The sequence below is a fragment of the Heliangelus exortis genome, chromosome 11 (genome assembly GCF_036169615.1).
Source record: "Heliangelus exortis chromosome 11, bHelExo1.hap1, whole genome shotgun sequence".
NCBI lineage: Eukaryota > Metazoa > Chordata > Aves > Apodiformes > Trochilidae > Heliangelus > Heliangelus exortis.
Genome location: NC_092432.1, coordinates 21483929 through 21498849, shown reverse-complemented (window position 1 = coordinate 21498849; position 14921 = coordinate 21483929). Strand labels below are relative to the sequence as shown.

General features: G+C 43.0%; 1 protein-coding gene across 17 annotated transcripts in view; it reads right to left on the bottom strand.

The window, feature by feature from the left end:
* SEMA6D (semaphorin 6D) overlaps positions 1–14921 on the bottom strand; it is a 145467-nt gene that overhangs the window by 16161 nt on the left and 114385 nt on the right. Inside the window, exon 1 of one of the 17 annotated variants that reach the window (XM_071755210.1) lies at positions 14709–14731. The exons of the other annotated variants lie outside the window; for them this stretch is intronic. The gene's annotated coding sequence lies outside the window, so the exon portion shown is untranslated. Of the gene's footprint in view, positions 1–14708; positions 14732–14921 lie in introns of those variants that run through there. 17 annotated transcript variants of the gene reach the window in all.

The window sequence follows — 14921 nt, the reverse complement described above, 5'->3', positions numbered from 1 at the left end:
CTATTCCCTCCTCCAGCCTTTTGGAGGCATTCATTCAGCCCCGATTCCCAGGTCAGAGCTCTGAGTCACCAGCTCAGTGCCATGCAGTTGCTGGAATTGGTTATTAAACTCTTTGTCTGAACAGAAAAAAAGAAGCCTTTCCATTTTAATGTTTCAAATATTGCTGTGAGATGTACACGCTGCCAGCACAAAGTGCCAGGCCTGGTCCAGCAAAGCACATAAATATTAATCATTTAATAATTTGAAAAGCAATTAAAAAATCCCTCCATAACAACATTTAACCTTTCAGTAATGTTTACTGGGGATGAAAAAGCTTTGCTTGTTAACTGATACTATGGCTGGCTAGGGACAGGGCTGCTTCCTTCCACCAGGCTCCTGAACTCCATCAGTTCAGGCTGGGCTGTGAGGAGCCCAACATCAAGGCTGAAAACATTGGTGCTGGTGGTGGGGTGTTGTCTGAATGCCTGCCCATTACAGACTGTCCTGGAAAGAAGCATTTTCCACTGTTAATGATATTTCTGTATCTCAGTCCACCAGTCCAGAACGAATGGGCTGTGCTCTTAGTCAAGATTGATGAGTGCAGTGGTTAATAAACACTAATGATTCCTGGCACTTTCCCTCTGCTCTGCCTTGTCCTGACATGGCCTCTTCAGCGGGAGCATCTTGCGTTAAATTACTAATGAGCAAACTTAAAACAAACTGGAATTAATAAAGTTAGTCAAATTAGTTCTTTCTTATGAAAGCACCATTAGAGCAAAGTCCTACAGCACCATGGCTCCCAGACACAATAACAAATCTTTAATGCTTACACAAGCTTTTTTTTTTTTTTTTTTTTTTTTTTTTTTTTTTTTTTTTGTGCTGTTTTTTTTGGTGTTTTTTTCAGGTGTTTTTTTCAGGAAAAGCTGGCACCAAATATCCACCCCACTGCTGTCCTCGGGAAAGCAGAGAAAGGGGAGACACCTGAACTGTAGGCTGACTCAGTGCACGGTAACATCTGTAAAGTGCTTAGTAAAAGCCCTCCCTGAAGCCTCGTTTTCTTGGAGAACAAATGAATACAAATTGCCAAAGAAGCTCTCCCAGCCATGTAGGTTTAGTTAGCATGGAAGATGAGGCTGTTCATGGCCCACACACCGTGACTCAAAGGAGGCTCTGGCCTTGCTGTGGAACACTCACAGCTTGTGAACTGCACAAGTTCTGCCAGTGTCAAGCATGGGCATGTACTGGGAAGTTTCTTTTTCTTGTCTTTCCTTCCAGTAACCTGTCAAGGGAGAACTCACTGGGTCAACAAATACGAAACCAAAACATAACCTTCCTTATGAAGGCAGATACTGTCTCCTGGACTCAAGGAAATGGCTGCAGAGAAAAAAAGGGCAACTTGCTGTGTATTGGGCACAACAATTGTGACCTAAAACCAAACTGTCACAAAACCAGAAAGGAAATCACCAAAATGCCAGTATCTGTTCTCTCATTTCCATTCAGATTTCAGGGGGTATATTATACTCCTTAAGGCAAAGTTCTGCAAATGTAAAACTCAGGATGTACCTCTCTGGAGATGGCAGCCAGAGCAAAAAGAAACTCGTGTTTACATCTTCCTCAAAACCCCCCTACACCTCTGGATATGCTCCAGAGCTGAACCCTGAGAACACAGAAGGTGGGGATCACTTAGTTCAGCAATCTCTTTTAACTAAACACCACCTGTCAAAAGTCTCTACCAAAGAAAATGTCTCCAGCTGCATAAAGCACAGACCTTTGTCCTGACAAGAGAGAAAAGGAGACAGACAGCTGGTCTGGATCAGCAAACCTCAGGTAATCACTTCTTACCAGCCACTAAGTACAGATTTCTTCATTATTTTGCTTGTTAAAATATTACAAACAAATGAGCAGTAGCTCTGATTTTTAGCTACATGTGAGAAGAAAATGCACCTTCTTTATGAGGCATTTAAATGCACCTTTTAGCTGGCTGGGCACAGGCCTGAGATTAGACCCAATGAAAAGAGAATAAACTTGGAAGAACAGCTGTTCCCTGGATAATCAGAAAAATGGGCTCCATCTAGCCCTTGGAACAGGGGTTTATGACTGTCAGGTGTATGCTTCTGGTAGACACAGATAGGCTGGTGTGGAAGACGTAATTCTTACCACATTCAAATCTTTTAATGGAGAGGTCACAAACAACAATGCTGAAGTATCTGTTTGGACAAGAACAGCTGATTATGAAATGCTGGCGTCTACCTTCAAGAAAATGCTGAAAACAATCATATTCTGGGCCTGATTATTTATCCCCAGCCAGAATTCTGACCAGTCTTTGATTAATTTCTACTTATAAATTTCATTCCTAGCATTCCTGCTAAGGAACAATTCATGGCAAGCACAATGTTTGGAAATCACCATACTGCTGTCCCTGTTTTGAAGCTCAGAATTCAGGCAAAGCTCAAGGCTGTATCTGTGACTAAGCCCAACCACCAAAAACCTTTCCAAAGGATCTGAGCTGCTCTGGGTCATACAAGGTCACTCCCTGCAGCACAGGCAAATTGGCCTGGATGGAAAATATAGTTACAGGTCAGAGATCTTCTGGCCATTTGGTCTGTGCCACAACTACCTGCATCCACAAATACATAGAAACAGAAGCATAAGTGTTCACTGGTGGCATAAATCCACAGGGGTAAGAGGACAGTAAAAAGGCCTCCAAGTGAGTGCTGCTGGTCAAGCTGAAGGCAGGCAAGTTGTTCCAAGTAATAAACCAACTCGTTGTGGCTGACACCTTTCAATCTTGGATATGAATCCCATCCTTCAATTCCTGATTGAGGGAATCCAGAGAAGCAGGGTACCATTTCTGTTAAAATATGAGCCCTCTTTCAAACAATCACACATGAAGGGGAACAGGCTGGTGTTTCTTGCCCATTAATCTACTCCAGCCTTTGACAACACACTGGTGACACTCCATCAATCATCTTCTCGTGCACTGCCACGTAAGAGAAGAGGAGGAAGGGAAAGGGCATTCAGCCAGCTGGAGAGAAGCAACACATAAAATAGCTTCAAACCAGACTGATGCAATATTTTCTATTCACTCAAAATAAATAAAGAATATTTAAAATCTCCTTAATGCAATAAATCCTTTTCAAAATGCTAAGTGCAGAAGGAATGTGGTATGGCAAATCCAGCTGAAGTTCAAGATAGGTCAGAACACAAGATATATCCAAAAGTTAGTTCACTTGTGGAGAGTTTGGCAAGGCAAAGGAGGAAAAAGATTGCAATAATAAAAGCTGAAAAAGAGGCACAAACATGAAAAGGCTTAAATGACATCATCTTCCTCCTCCATCAGACACAGGGCACCATCAGCCTGTTAGGTGAGATGAAGGATCTGTGTGCCTGGAGGTACGCACTGACTACACTGCTGAGAAGGACACGCAGAATTGATTAGCAATATGCTGAGTTCAGTCAAGGGACGTGATGTGGCTTCCCACAATCCCAAGTGACAGTTCCTTCCTGCATTCTGATGGCACTAACTAGTGCATTTCTGTGATGGTACCTCCTGAATTTTTTTAGTGTGGAACCACTCCAATAATAAGATAAAAGTTAAAACAAAACTTTCTTGCTGCTTATTTACAGATGCTCAACAAGTTTCTTGGGGGCTACAGCTGACACTTTGTTCCTCTTTCTGACAGAGAACAGAACAGATTCTGAGCAACACTCAGCAACTTCCATTTATCTCAGCACTTGAGACTATCCCCTGGTGAAGGTGACCATGCATCCTTGGGCAGTGGTTTCAGGGTACTGAGCAGTGGCCAAACCAGGGCTTCTAAGCTCTTTAACCAGAAGACCACTCAAATGAGAAAGATCTCTTGGCCAGGCTAGAGAAAGTCACAGATTTCACTTGCAACCAAATAAAAGTTATGTGAACTCTTGGAACGGGAATGTACTTGTGTTTAGGCCTCCCTCCCCCCCTTTTTTTGGATGCAAAGTTCTGGGCTTCATGAAGTTAAAAAGGAGCTGGCAGTGACTCTGCTTTAGGGGGGCTGAGGATTCACGCATGATGATGGTAACTGCTACCAGGTGGGAGAAGCTCAACTTAAAACAGCTGCAGAGAGAAGAGCTTGCCAGTGAGGAATGGTGGCAGGTAGGTTCTTGATGCATTTTGGTGTGACAAGCAGGTAAATCTTTTCAGAAGATATAACATTCAGAAGAAAATACATCAAGGTTCTGCCTTCAGTGATGCCCCAGATGTACTGTACAGATGTATACATTGGCAACCACAGATGCACCAGTGTATTCACTCAGAAGAGCACTTTATCTCCACTATGAATGGAATAAAATAACTCTAGAGCAGAGCCACACACTGGGGCCACCAGACCGAAGTGTGTTTTGGGAGTAAAACCATGAAAATGCAGAATTTCTGTAGCGTCTGCACCAAAATATAACACCAGCACAGTGCAGGGTCTGGTGGCTTCAAATGTAGAGAAGGAGAAAACAGTTCTTTGTACCTTGTATTTTTTGGTCTTGGCCATTTTTTTTCTGTCACGCTGGGGGAAATGGGTATAACAAGTCATTTGCTTACAAGCCATAAAGTATTCCACATAGTATGCAACATCTGCCTTAAAAATTTGTACCAGTATCTATTATATGAGAAGCAGGAGATTAGATTCCCATTTTAGGTCATATCTATACATAGGATTTCTAATGATGCAATTGCCTTACAGTGTGGTAAGTCCTTCCAAAACAATGGTTATACAGCCAGCATCAATGCAAGTGTGATTTTCTTTTTAATTTTCTTTCCCCAAATGGCATTCCAGTACAAACGTGTTCCTTCTAATGAAGGCTGACTTCAGTAGAGCTCCTGAAGGCACTGCCTTGGCACAGGGGCTTACTGTGTGTTCAAATCTCAGAGAGAGTCTGTGATGTGATAAACCCACATTGTGGGGTTTGGTGACAGATTGTTTCAGCTAATTATCAAAGAGCACAGGAAAGTGTTTGTGGTTATAATAACAGAAAACCACTTAATTCTTGTAGTTCCTTTTAGAATCTTACAGCATGATTTTGCACAAATAAAAGATAAGAAAAACTGCTTATGTCCTATAAAGGTACACTCAAATTTCAACTTGCAGCATATAGTAATTTTTTCTACAACAGCTTAAAAATCTGTAGATGTGAAGAAAAAACTTAGGCTATTTGGAGCCATGATATTAATTGAGCAAGAAAGTGCACATAACAGGTCTGTTACTTTAAGATAATATTTGACTTCTTTTAAGGATTCTAAATTAACACCTCTTGATTTATGGCTAAGTAAAAAAGGTAGTTTAATATTAAAGTGATGAAACCCTACCACTGAGTATCACAGCTTTCATCTTAATTGGCTGATGGTATTGCTAGTTACACTTCAGTTGTTTGCAGGCTTTTAACATTACAGAAAGTGCACCCCTCTTGCTCTAGAACAAGCTGACAGAACAGCTGCAAAATGGATAGGGTGATTTTTAATGATGCAAGTGTTTAGTGGCTGATTAGATGTACTTTGAGGGCTACATTCTCCTGTGATCAAAAATTTACTTGAACACAAGGCAGTTTCAGTAGGAAAGGAAATAAAATGCTGAGCAAACTTTAAGTGATTGCTTCAAATATGTTTATTTTAAGTTAACTTCTGAGAGTAAATGTTAACTGCCTTCCTTTACCAGGTTGACAGAAAAACTCTCCATCTGAAACCAACCTTTGATTTCAGGTCACATCTATGGCCGAATCTGCTCTGTTTTAAAAAGCTCCTGCAGGATATGCTTGTCTTGAAAGTTTGCCAGAGTTGAGCTATTTGTGACAAAGTGCAAGGTACTTCAACTTAAGCAGTGTTCTGGATTCACCATTTTAGCAGGCCTGCATTTTATTAGTTCAAACTGCTAGTGCCCAACTGAGACTGCCTAAAAGAAATACTAATTTTATTTGTGAAAGTGTCCAAGGACTGGTGCAGAGAATGGCACACAGTGATGTTCAGGGTTTGGTTTATACTCTCAGCACTGATCCTCCATAAATTCCTGGCCATGGGGCACCACTGGCAGCGTAAGCTCCTACCCCAGCCCCAAAGAAAGCGAAGCCACCCTGCTTGGGGGAGCAGCTGGGGATCCTCAGGGTGAGCTCCTGAGGGCCTCCAGCTCACAGCTGTGTCAGAGGGGTTTAGAGTCTGAAATAATTTTATCCTAAAAACTAAAGAGAACTCTTAAACCATGATGGCAAAGATCTAATTACTTACAGTAGTACATCTAGGCTTGAACGTAGCTTTGGAAACAACAAGCAGCTTCCACTGGACCCCAAAAGAAAATCCTAAAATCTAGAGCAAAATATTACCTTGTCCTCTCTCTCGACGGGTTGGCTACAAATGTGGGTGAGCGCCCTAAGTGCAGCCAGGATCCCTCCTGCAAGCCTCCAGTGCATGGTTTACATAGCAAAACTGCCACTCATTTCAGCATGATTAGGCATCATCTGATAAGGCATCTCAGGGACAGGTATAAACCAGTATTTGCAGGTGAGGACATAATGAAGGTCTCAGGCATAACCCATGCAAGTCCAGCTGACGCCAGGGCCCTCGTGATTGCTGGCAGCAGCCCTGGGTCTCCTGTCTGTGAGCCCTGGTGTCTCCCAGCAGTGGGGAGCACTGCTCCAGCCCTGATCCCAGAGATAACCACTGCCCATTTTAGACCTGGCTGGAGCCCATGAGGTGGAAGCAAATGGGATGTTTTAAAATGAAAGGGAGGTTAGGGGAAAGAACACGCCCCGACAAGCAGGACGGCTGGAGAAAAAAGGGATCTGCACTGTGGAGAGGGCACATCTGCTGTTCAACAGGCTGTGCCCCAGACAATGTTGCTGTCAGCCTCGCTCCAGAAAGCATCACTTCTTCCCACCCACGGCTTTCCTCTGCTATAAACACCCCTCCAGCATCTCAGCACTGTGCCTCGCTGGAAAAATGGGGCTTGCTGGCTGGAGCTGCTGCTGAGGAAAAGGACTGCTGCACGGCACTGCTCTCACTTCAGAGAAAGTAATCGGCTGCTGGAAAATGCGAGGGGAGACACAGAAAGTCTATCAGCTGGCAAGGGACACATCAGAGCATGGGAAGCACTGCACTGGCATTATCAGTCTGCCATTCCCAGAGCTGGAGCAGTCAGCAAGCCTTGCCCACAGGAATACTGCCTGGAGAGACTGGAGAACGACGTGTTTTTAACTAGTCTTGTTTTCTCTCCACGGACAAATCCTGTAGCTGACCACCCAGTTACCTATTTGTGTATGCAAAGCATGTGCTCTGCCACTTTCCCGGGCACAATCAATTACATGTGCAAAATGCAGCCATGAAAACCTGGAGGAAGCCCGAGCTCAAAGTTAACGATTACTATTATCTTGTTAAGCATTAAAGATTAACTACGCCAGTGAAAGGATGTGTTAGGAAATGTCTTTCCCAGGCTGGAAAGTAAAGAGAGGGAGAGCTTTATGTTTTTTCATCTCGGAGGCTACTCAGAATTTAGAATAATTGTTTGAACTGGTGCTTTTATTTACCATCATAACAAAATGCAGTCAGCTGCCACGTGATCGCTCATATTTTCATTTGAGATGTCGTGCAGAAACACATGGAAATCTGGTGAAGGCAAACCAATTTTAGAACATGTTCTGAGCAATTGTTTTGCAGCGCTGCCCTACAGTATGAAGTCTCTTACATTTCTTAAATTGCCTAATCAAATGCAGACTCTGTTCCAGTCACGCTAAATTTTCACATAATGGCAGAAAAACACTTCTTCCTAACCTAGCACTGAACAGTTGGATCACATTATTACATTTGCTGCTTTTGTAGTCTCCAAGTGTGTATTTGTAAATGTATGTATATACATATTCACAGGGGAGAGGGAGGAACATTGGTGCTAATGTGAGAGCCTGGGGACACTTGGCATGCCAGGGGTATGTTGTAAAGAGAGGTGCCTGTGTTAAGGGTCTTCTGGGAACACCTGGCTTATGAAAAACACAGAGGGGTAGAGGTGAGAAATTTATTTTTATTTTATTTAGTTAAAAATCAGCTGTATTAGTGCATGATTTGATCCAGCTGATTCCCTACCCTACCGTTTACTGAAGTTATTTAACTGATACAAATACAGTGAGGTAAATTATACCCACACTGCTGCCAGCTTGGGACTGGAGGCAGGACCGGTGCAATGTGCAGCCATGGCTATCCTGCTCTGAATCCAAGTCTTGGGCATGTCCCTGTGCTGCATCTCATCAGTTTGGGGAATTCTCTGCATCCCAGAACTGCCTACTTGCCACAAGCCAAATGCAATCTGCAGAGCCCACACTCGGCAGTGGTTTGGAACAGGACACAGCAGTGCTGGGCACCAGCTCTCCCTCCCCTCTTTTATCTGGGCTACATCAACTCATGGTAACATTTACCCTGTAAGGCAGGGAGGTATTTGCATCACACTACTTTGGCGTTTTGACTGGTGAGCCACAGAGAAGTCACAGATCAGACCTAATCAGTAACATATGGACTGCAAGTGGTGGAATCAAGGTCGCAAGGAAATCTGTGGCAAGTCAGGGAATGAGACTTAGGGCTTTAAAGCTTTACATTACAGCCTGCCCCATTCTCCCCTCTGTACCAGCCTCCTGAGACCTCAATACAACAGCAATGTTTCCCTAAATCTCAGCATTATCACTAGCAGCATTGAGCCAGTATAAGGATGTGACTAAATAATCATATCTGACCCACACACACTATGCATGTCTGCAGGTTTATTTTACTTCTACAGCTGCAGCAAATACACTTAGGTATGTGCTGGCACAGTTTGCCAGGTAGGACCATCATTCAATCATGAGGGATGCTTGTTATATCTTTGGCAAGGATGAAAACCTGATGCTTTATAAGGAAGAAAAACCATAATCCACTCTCACAGTAAAACCTGTACAGTGGTACACAAGACAAAAAAAAAATTCTATCCATACCCTTGCAGGGAATCAGATTAATCCCCAAAGCATGGGATTTGATTATTTTTGTCTGAGGTTATCATTCAGGAAAAAGACCTACATAATACTAAAAGTATCCACACAGCATTTACTTTCTGAAGAAAATATGATTTACTGAGCAAAAACAAATTACTGGCTTTTCAGTGTTAATCTTTGATAAACACGTGCTGGGTTAAAGAAACTGTCACAGAGAGGAGAAGTTTGAAAATTTAAAGAAACCATTCAACTCTGCAAGATTATTTTTCCCCCTTATTACACCTTTCATGAGACACCTGGGGACACTGTTCACACACTGTTGACAGCCTTCACACCATGACTTTTCCTCTGTTATCCTTACCCTTCTCCTCAGCACTCTGTCTCCAGGTAGCAATACACAAAAGAACTGTATTTCCAAGGGGTGCCAATGCTGGCTCTTGGACAGCTGCTGAAAAGGCAGAGAGCCCTCCCCTGCCTTGCAGGCTGGTCGGTTCAAGTTGCTTCCACAGGGCACGGAGCCTCCCTGACTCAGGAGGCAGCACTCTCAAATTAACACCTGGGTGCTGCATCACTCAGGGAGCATGCAGACTGCTTACAGCCCTTTCCTGGGTTTTGCTACCATTACACTAAGAGACAGAGCCACAGCTCCCTCTTTAATGCTTGACTACATTCAAATATTAGCTAAAATTTTAATACTGTGGCATTAACTACACCCCGAGGCTTTCAGGGTTTAAATACACATTTTTCATCTCTGCAGCATCCCAAAACGGGTGGTTATGCAGCCTGATAGGACCTGTAAGTGTCAACATAACATGGGAGAGGGGTATTCAAGTGGGGGGATATATAAACAAGGGCTTGAGATACAACTAGAAGTTGCTTTTGACCCCAAAGTGCATCTGTCGTGACAGACATGCACAAAAATAGTAGCAACACCTTCTGATGGAGCCACAGCTGCTGCAGTCCCTGTCCACCACCAGTGCCCAAGAACACGCCTGGGAAGTGCAACAACAGCACTTGAGGGAAATACCTTGTTTTGTGCCACAAGAAAGCTCTGAGGAAGGTCTCACCCAACAGAGGTGTGAGCTGGTACCTCACTGCTGCTTGGCAAGGCAGCAACCCAGCTGTCATGACCATTTGGCATTAGAGATGAACTGTGCAGTTCACAGGAGAAAAGCAGCCCATTACTGCAGGAACAGCTGAGCTGAGTGACCAGCTGATCACCTCATCTTTTCTGAGGTTTCACTCCCACCTCTGGTGGGCAGCCAGTCTGTGATGCTGATCCTTGCTGCTCACTCATTACCTTTCCAGATGAGCACCTCTGTGTTTGCTTCTCAGCTGTCCCTCATGCACTTGAAGAGCCCCCCAGCACGCATCTGCCAATTAACTCCTCAGTCTCATCCCATTTCTCTTCAAAGCTCTCCTTTGCCTCTGATGTCTACAAGCATGTGTGCCCCTTTCCCCGACACACACAGCTCAGCTATGTTTAGGCAGCCTGGGAGCTAACAGGGCTGCTGATTATTAACACGGCTCTCCTGCTTCTAGAGGCCGCTGCCTGACCGTATCCATCTGCCATCTCTTCTCTTAAACCATCCACAGTAGGGAACACTGCAGTGGTTAAAAAAACAAAACAAAACAGCAACAACAAACCTTTTTGTGCAAGAAGAGTATCTGTGTGCAAATACGACCTCTGTAACATTATCAAGGTCAGGCAGACCAAGGCCAATCTGCTCTGTGAGAATGTGAATCAAAGCTGTCCAGGGACTGATTTCATTTACAAGGTTTGTAACCATTCAGGGCAGAACAAATTTTGCTTGCTTGAGCTCCTTGCTCCTCTTCTTTTACCACCACTTCTTTGCTCCTTCACTTCCAACCAGCCCCTCCCTGCCTGGTAACATCTCTTGACCTCCTTTGCTCTTGAAACCAAGAGTTATCATCTAGCAAGAAGGCTGTGGCTCATGTACAACAGCCACGCTAGGCCAATTTATTTAAATTATGAAAAAATCTTAACTAGAAAATTAGCAGAGAGTCACGAGTACGCTCACCTGCTGGTTACCTGACATTCATAGCATGTCAGAATAAAACAATAAATCCTGTAATGTCTTCTTTCCTATTGCACTCCTAGATCTGAAAAAAAAAAAAAAAAAACCCACCAAAAAAACCCACAAAAAACCAACAACCAAGGAAAGCATCTGTAGCAAGTATTAGAGTCTGGGCACAGATCCTGTGAAATCACATGGTTTCCGTTGTGGAACTAAAAAGGCTTCTCCAAGAATGTGTGAAATACACAGCTGAAATTCTCCATTTCTTTCTGAGCTCTCTGGCAGTTTGGATGGTTAAGTTAAAGCAGCAAGTTCTGTTTCTTTAGCTGGCAGCTTTCAAAGCACACTGGAGGGATTCAGCTCCCTCTCCAGCCAGTGTGGAGGTAGTGTAATCCCACTCCAAACAACAGGTTGCTGTCTCCAAACTGGAGCCTTGAAAAGCAAGAATCCAGCGGTTCCTCGCTCCTCACAGCTATTCTGTAGCCCGCATGCAGGTGTGCCCACTGAGCTGCAGCAGGGCTGGGCAGGGGGGCCAAAACTAAAGAAACTTCACGTTCTGGATGTTAACTTTAGTTACCATAGCCAGACAATGCTGCCAGTGGTGTGGAAGAAAAAATTGCTGTAGCCAGCTGTGCTGTTCACAGTCGGATGGTTTCTGCGTAGCTCCAAATGGTTACGGAGCCAGTAGCCTGTTGTGGCCAAGGACAGGATGATGGATGGTCTACACACACAGTCCAAGCAGGGAGAATGGCAGAAGTTCACTTCAGGGTTGTTAAAATGCTAATCTGGGTTAGTTAACAAAAGCCGAATGGAAGGGAGAAGTTAGGGGAATAAACACTGCTCATATGTTATATATGTGCACTACAGATTTGATCTCCGTGGTTAATGCAAACATTTGACTTTGGAAGTGGGACAACTCAACAGTCTTCCTGTTTGAATAAACTGAATCAACTTCTGATATTAGCTGCACTGTAATTACTGTCAAGCCACAAGGAGGGAAAGTGGGCTGCAGCAGACAACACACAAAGCTCCGGAAAACAGCATCGGAAGGGCAGTAATACGATTTTCACTGCACACCTCTTCCATGTGACATGGGAACAAATCAGAACCTACTTTCTTTTGAACTCTAGGCTGGCAGCTATTCACAGAACAAGTAACAACTTAATAAAATGGCTGGATGGATTTTTAATGGTAACAGCAGTAGCTTATCTGATGCATAAGGAAAGAGATCATCTGTTCTACCAGCAGTTTTGACGAAAGCAACATTTGAACTGTTTTAATTACATACAGAGCTGCTAAGACTGAAAATAACTTGTACTACCCAATGCAAGTAATATCCCTTCCATCTTTTCTTAATTACTCGTGGAGCAACTTATTACTTTATCCAATGGAAAGGCATCTGATTTTTTCAAGCTGGAATTATAGGTATGTTTAACACAGAAGAATGCAATCGACCACCACCTCCTCTGTTCAGCAAGCAAACACATAGACTATTCCTTGAAAAGATGTCAGCATATGTAAGCTAAACATAAGCTTATGTGAGCACAAAAGCTTTTGATGTAACTGTTTCCTTTGTCTGACAGAGTAGAACCAAAACAGCGTTTGTCATATCACTTGCATGGCACTTGATGTAAACTGACTGCTTTTACATAGAATCTCCATTTGACTTCACATTTCAAATTTTTTTTCAGAAGGAAGCACAACCAAAAAGATTTCAACATTTCCATACAGGTTCTGTCCAGCTCCAAGAGTTGCTGAACCCTGTGTTAAGTGTAATGTTTTTAAAAGAATTTAAAGCCCATAAAAATCAAGAGTTGCAATCTGCATGTGACCAACTGCAGTAAAACCAGAAGATATGTTATTACAAATGCCTAATACATGCTTCCAAGTCAACTTCTATGATATTTCTTTACCTTCACATATCTCATATGACAGGACCCGATCACATCAAAAAGCAATTTAGTCAGAGTTAATTGCATATAAAATTAGGCATTCTATCTAAATGTGCGCTCCTCCTAAGTCTACCTCAAAGTCAGAGTGGCTCCAAGGGCTAAAGTACATGCACTCATGGTCATCTCAGATCAGCCATAAAAAAGAGGTAGAAATATTCAGATGGTCCAGCTCAAGGGGCACGAGAGGCTAAAAGAAAAAACCTGCAGCCATACAGCTGGTTTGTAGAGCTTGACAGGGCCATCACTGTATTCCTGGCACACACTCCTGCATCACACAAAGAACATTTAGAAAATGATGTTATCTTTGTTGCATCTCCACCATAAATGAGGACAGGTAGTGACAGACTGCAGGATATGAGGGAGGAAGGGACCTGGTTCACTGTAACTAAAGGTGCAGATGAAAGGAAGAGGCCAGTTAAATAAACCAGTTCAAGAGCCTCAGCGTTACACTTTTTTGGCTGACCTTTTCAAAATAAATCTGAGCTACAAAATTCAGAACACTAATAAAGTCTTACTACAAACTTTTTCTTCTTGTTTTTCAAACAACTGAGCTTTATAATAGTTAATAGGAAAAGTGTTCAAGTTTGTGATTATATAGAACAGAAATCAGAGCACTCGACTGGCAATTTGTATTTATCTAAGACAGAGTAAATGTTTATACAGCATCTGCCAACATAACAAAATATGCCTGTCACTTACTACTTTAAACACGATTACATACAGCTTAATTTACTGAATAGTAACTAAAGCAGACTTTAGAGGTGCATAGAATTTTATAGTGTGAATAAAGCAGGAAAAACGCCTATTCTCTTTTGCCACAAAAGTGATTGCAAGCTTTACAATGAGCTTCCTGTTGGACTTGGGAAAAGGACAGAACCTCAGAAAATTCTCAGTGAAAGTATTTGTATGTGAGAGCAATAGACCAGCACTAAAAGCCTCTAAGACAGTAGGAAGCTGTTCCTTCAAATAACATTTAAACGAATTAATAAACATTATTAAGGAAAGACTAATAACTTAGAACACAGAAGTATCCCAATAAACGTGTGCTTTTCCTCAAAGGAAATAATCAGGGGGGGAAATGCCACACATTTGCAAAGCACTGAACAGTATTTTGAAGGAAGTTTGCTGTAATTCCTGCACATTATGTGTGAAGAGTGTGCGTGTGTGTGTACATGGCTAAGCTACAATACCATCTGTACAGCAAGAGCCACATATGTGAGCATTATGAACCATCATCGCTGCTGCTATGCTCAAAAGCAAATGTATTCTAAGCCACATACACATATAAACACAAATTACTTTACACACCGAGGGCCGAATTTCGCTTAAATTACTCACAGGCTAACGCCTGTGATACAGACATCATCTGGAACAGAAGAAAGAAACGACTCAAAGACTGGCAGAAAACCACACATACAAGACTAGCTAAGGAGGGATATCCACCGGAACTGCACTGTTTTCAACACACCAGCATAAAGAATACTTAAAAGCATTTTTCAACTCAGAAGATTAAACACAATGGCAATCATAAAAAACGCAACACAACAGCCCCACACCCCTTTAAAACACAGGCATTAATATCCACCTAGAAATATCTGCGTGGCCTTTCATTTCCATCCAGAGCTTATAAATAATAAAGAAGGCATAAAACCTTTTCTAATTACTCCCTAAAAACTGCTGTATCAGTTCCTGCAGTGCTGAGACGCGTCCCCTCATCCCCAACCACCAAAAAAAAGAAAAAAACCAGAAAAAAAGTTTCTGCGCTTTCCACCTGAGCAGATCATTGTTTTCACCGGGAGGCGAGGAACACGGAGCGGAGCTATCCCTGCCTCTGCACAGGGATCATTCAGAACCGACTCCAGTATTTGTTTCCATCCATAATTGATGGGGAGCTGGAAGCACAGCTCCCTCTGCCTCCCAGCGCCCGGCTGCTGCCGGGGAGCCCGTAAATCACGCCTCGCTGGGCTCCCTCGCCAGCAGCGCC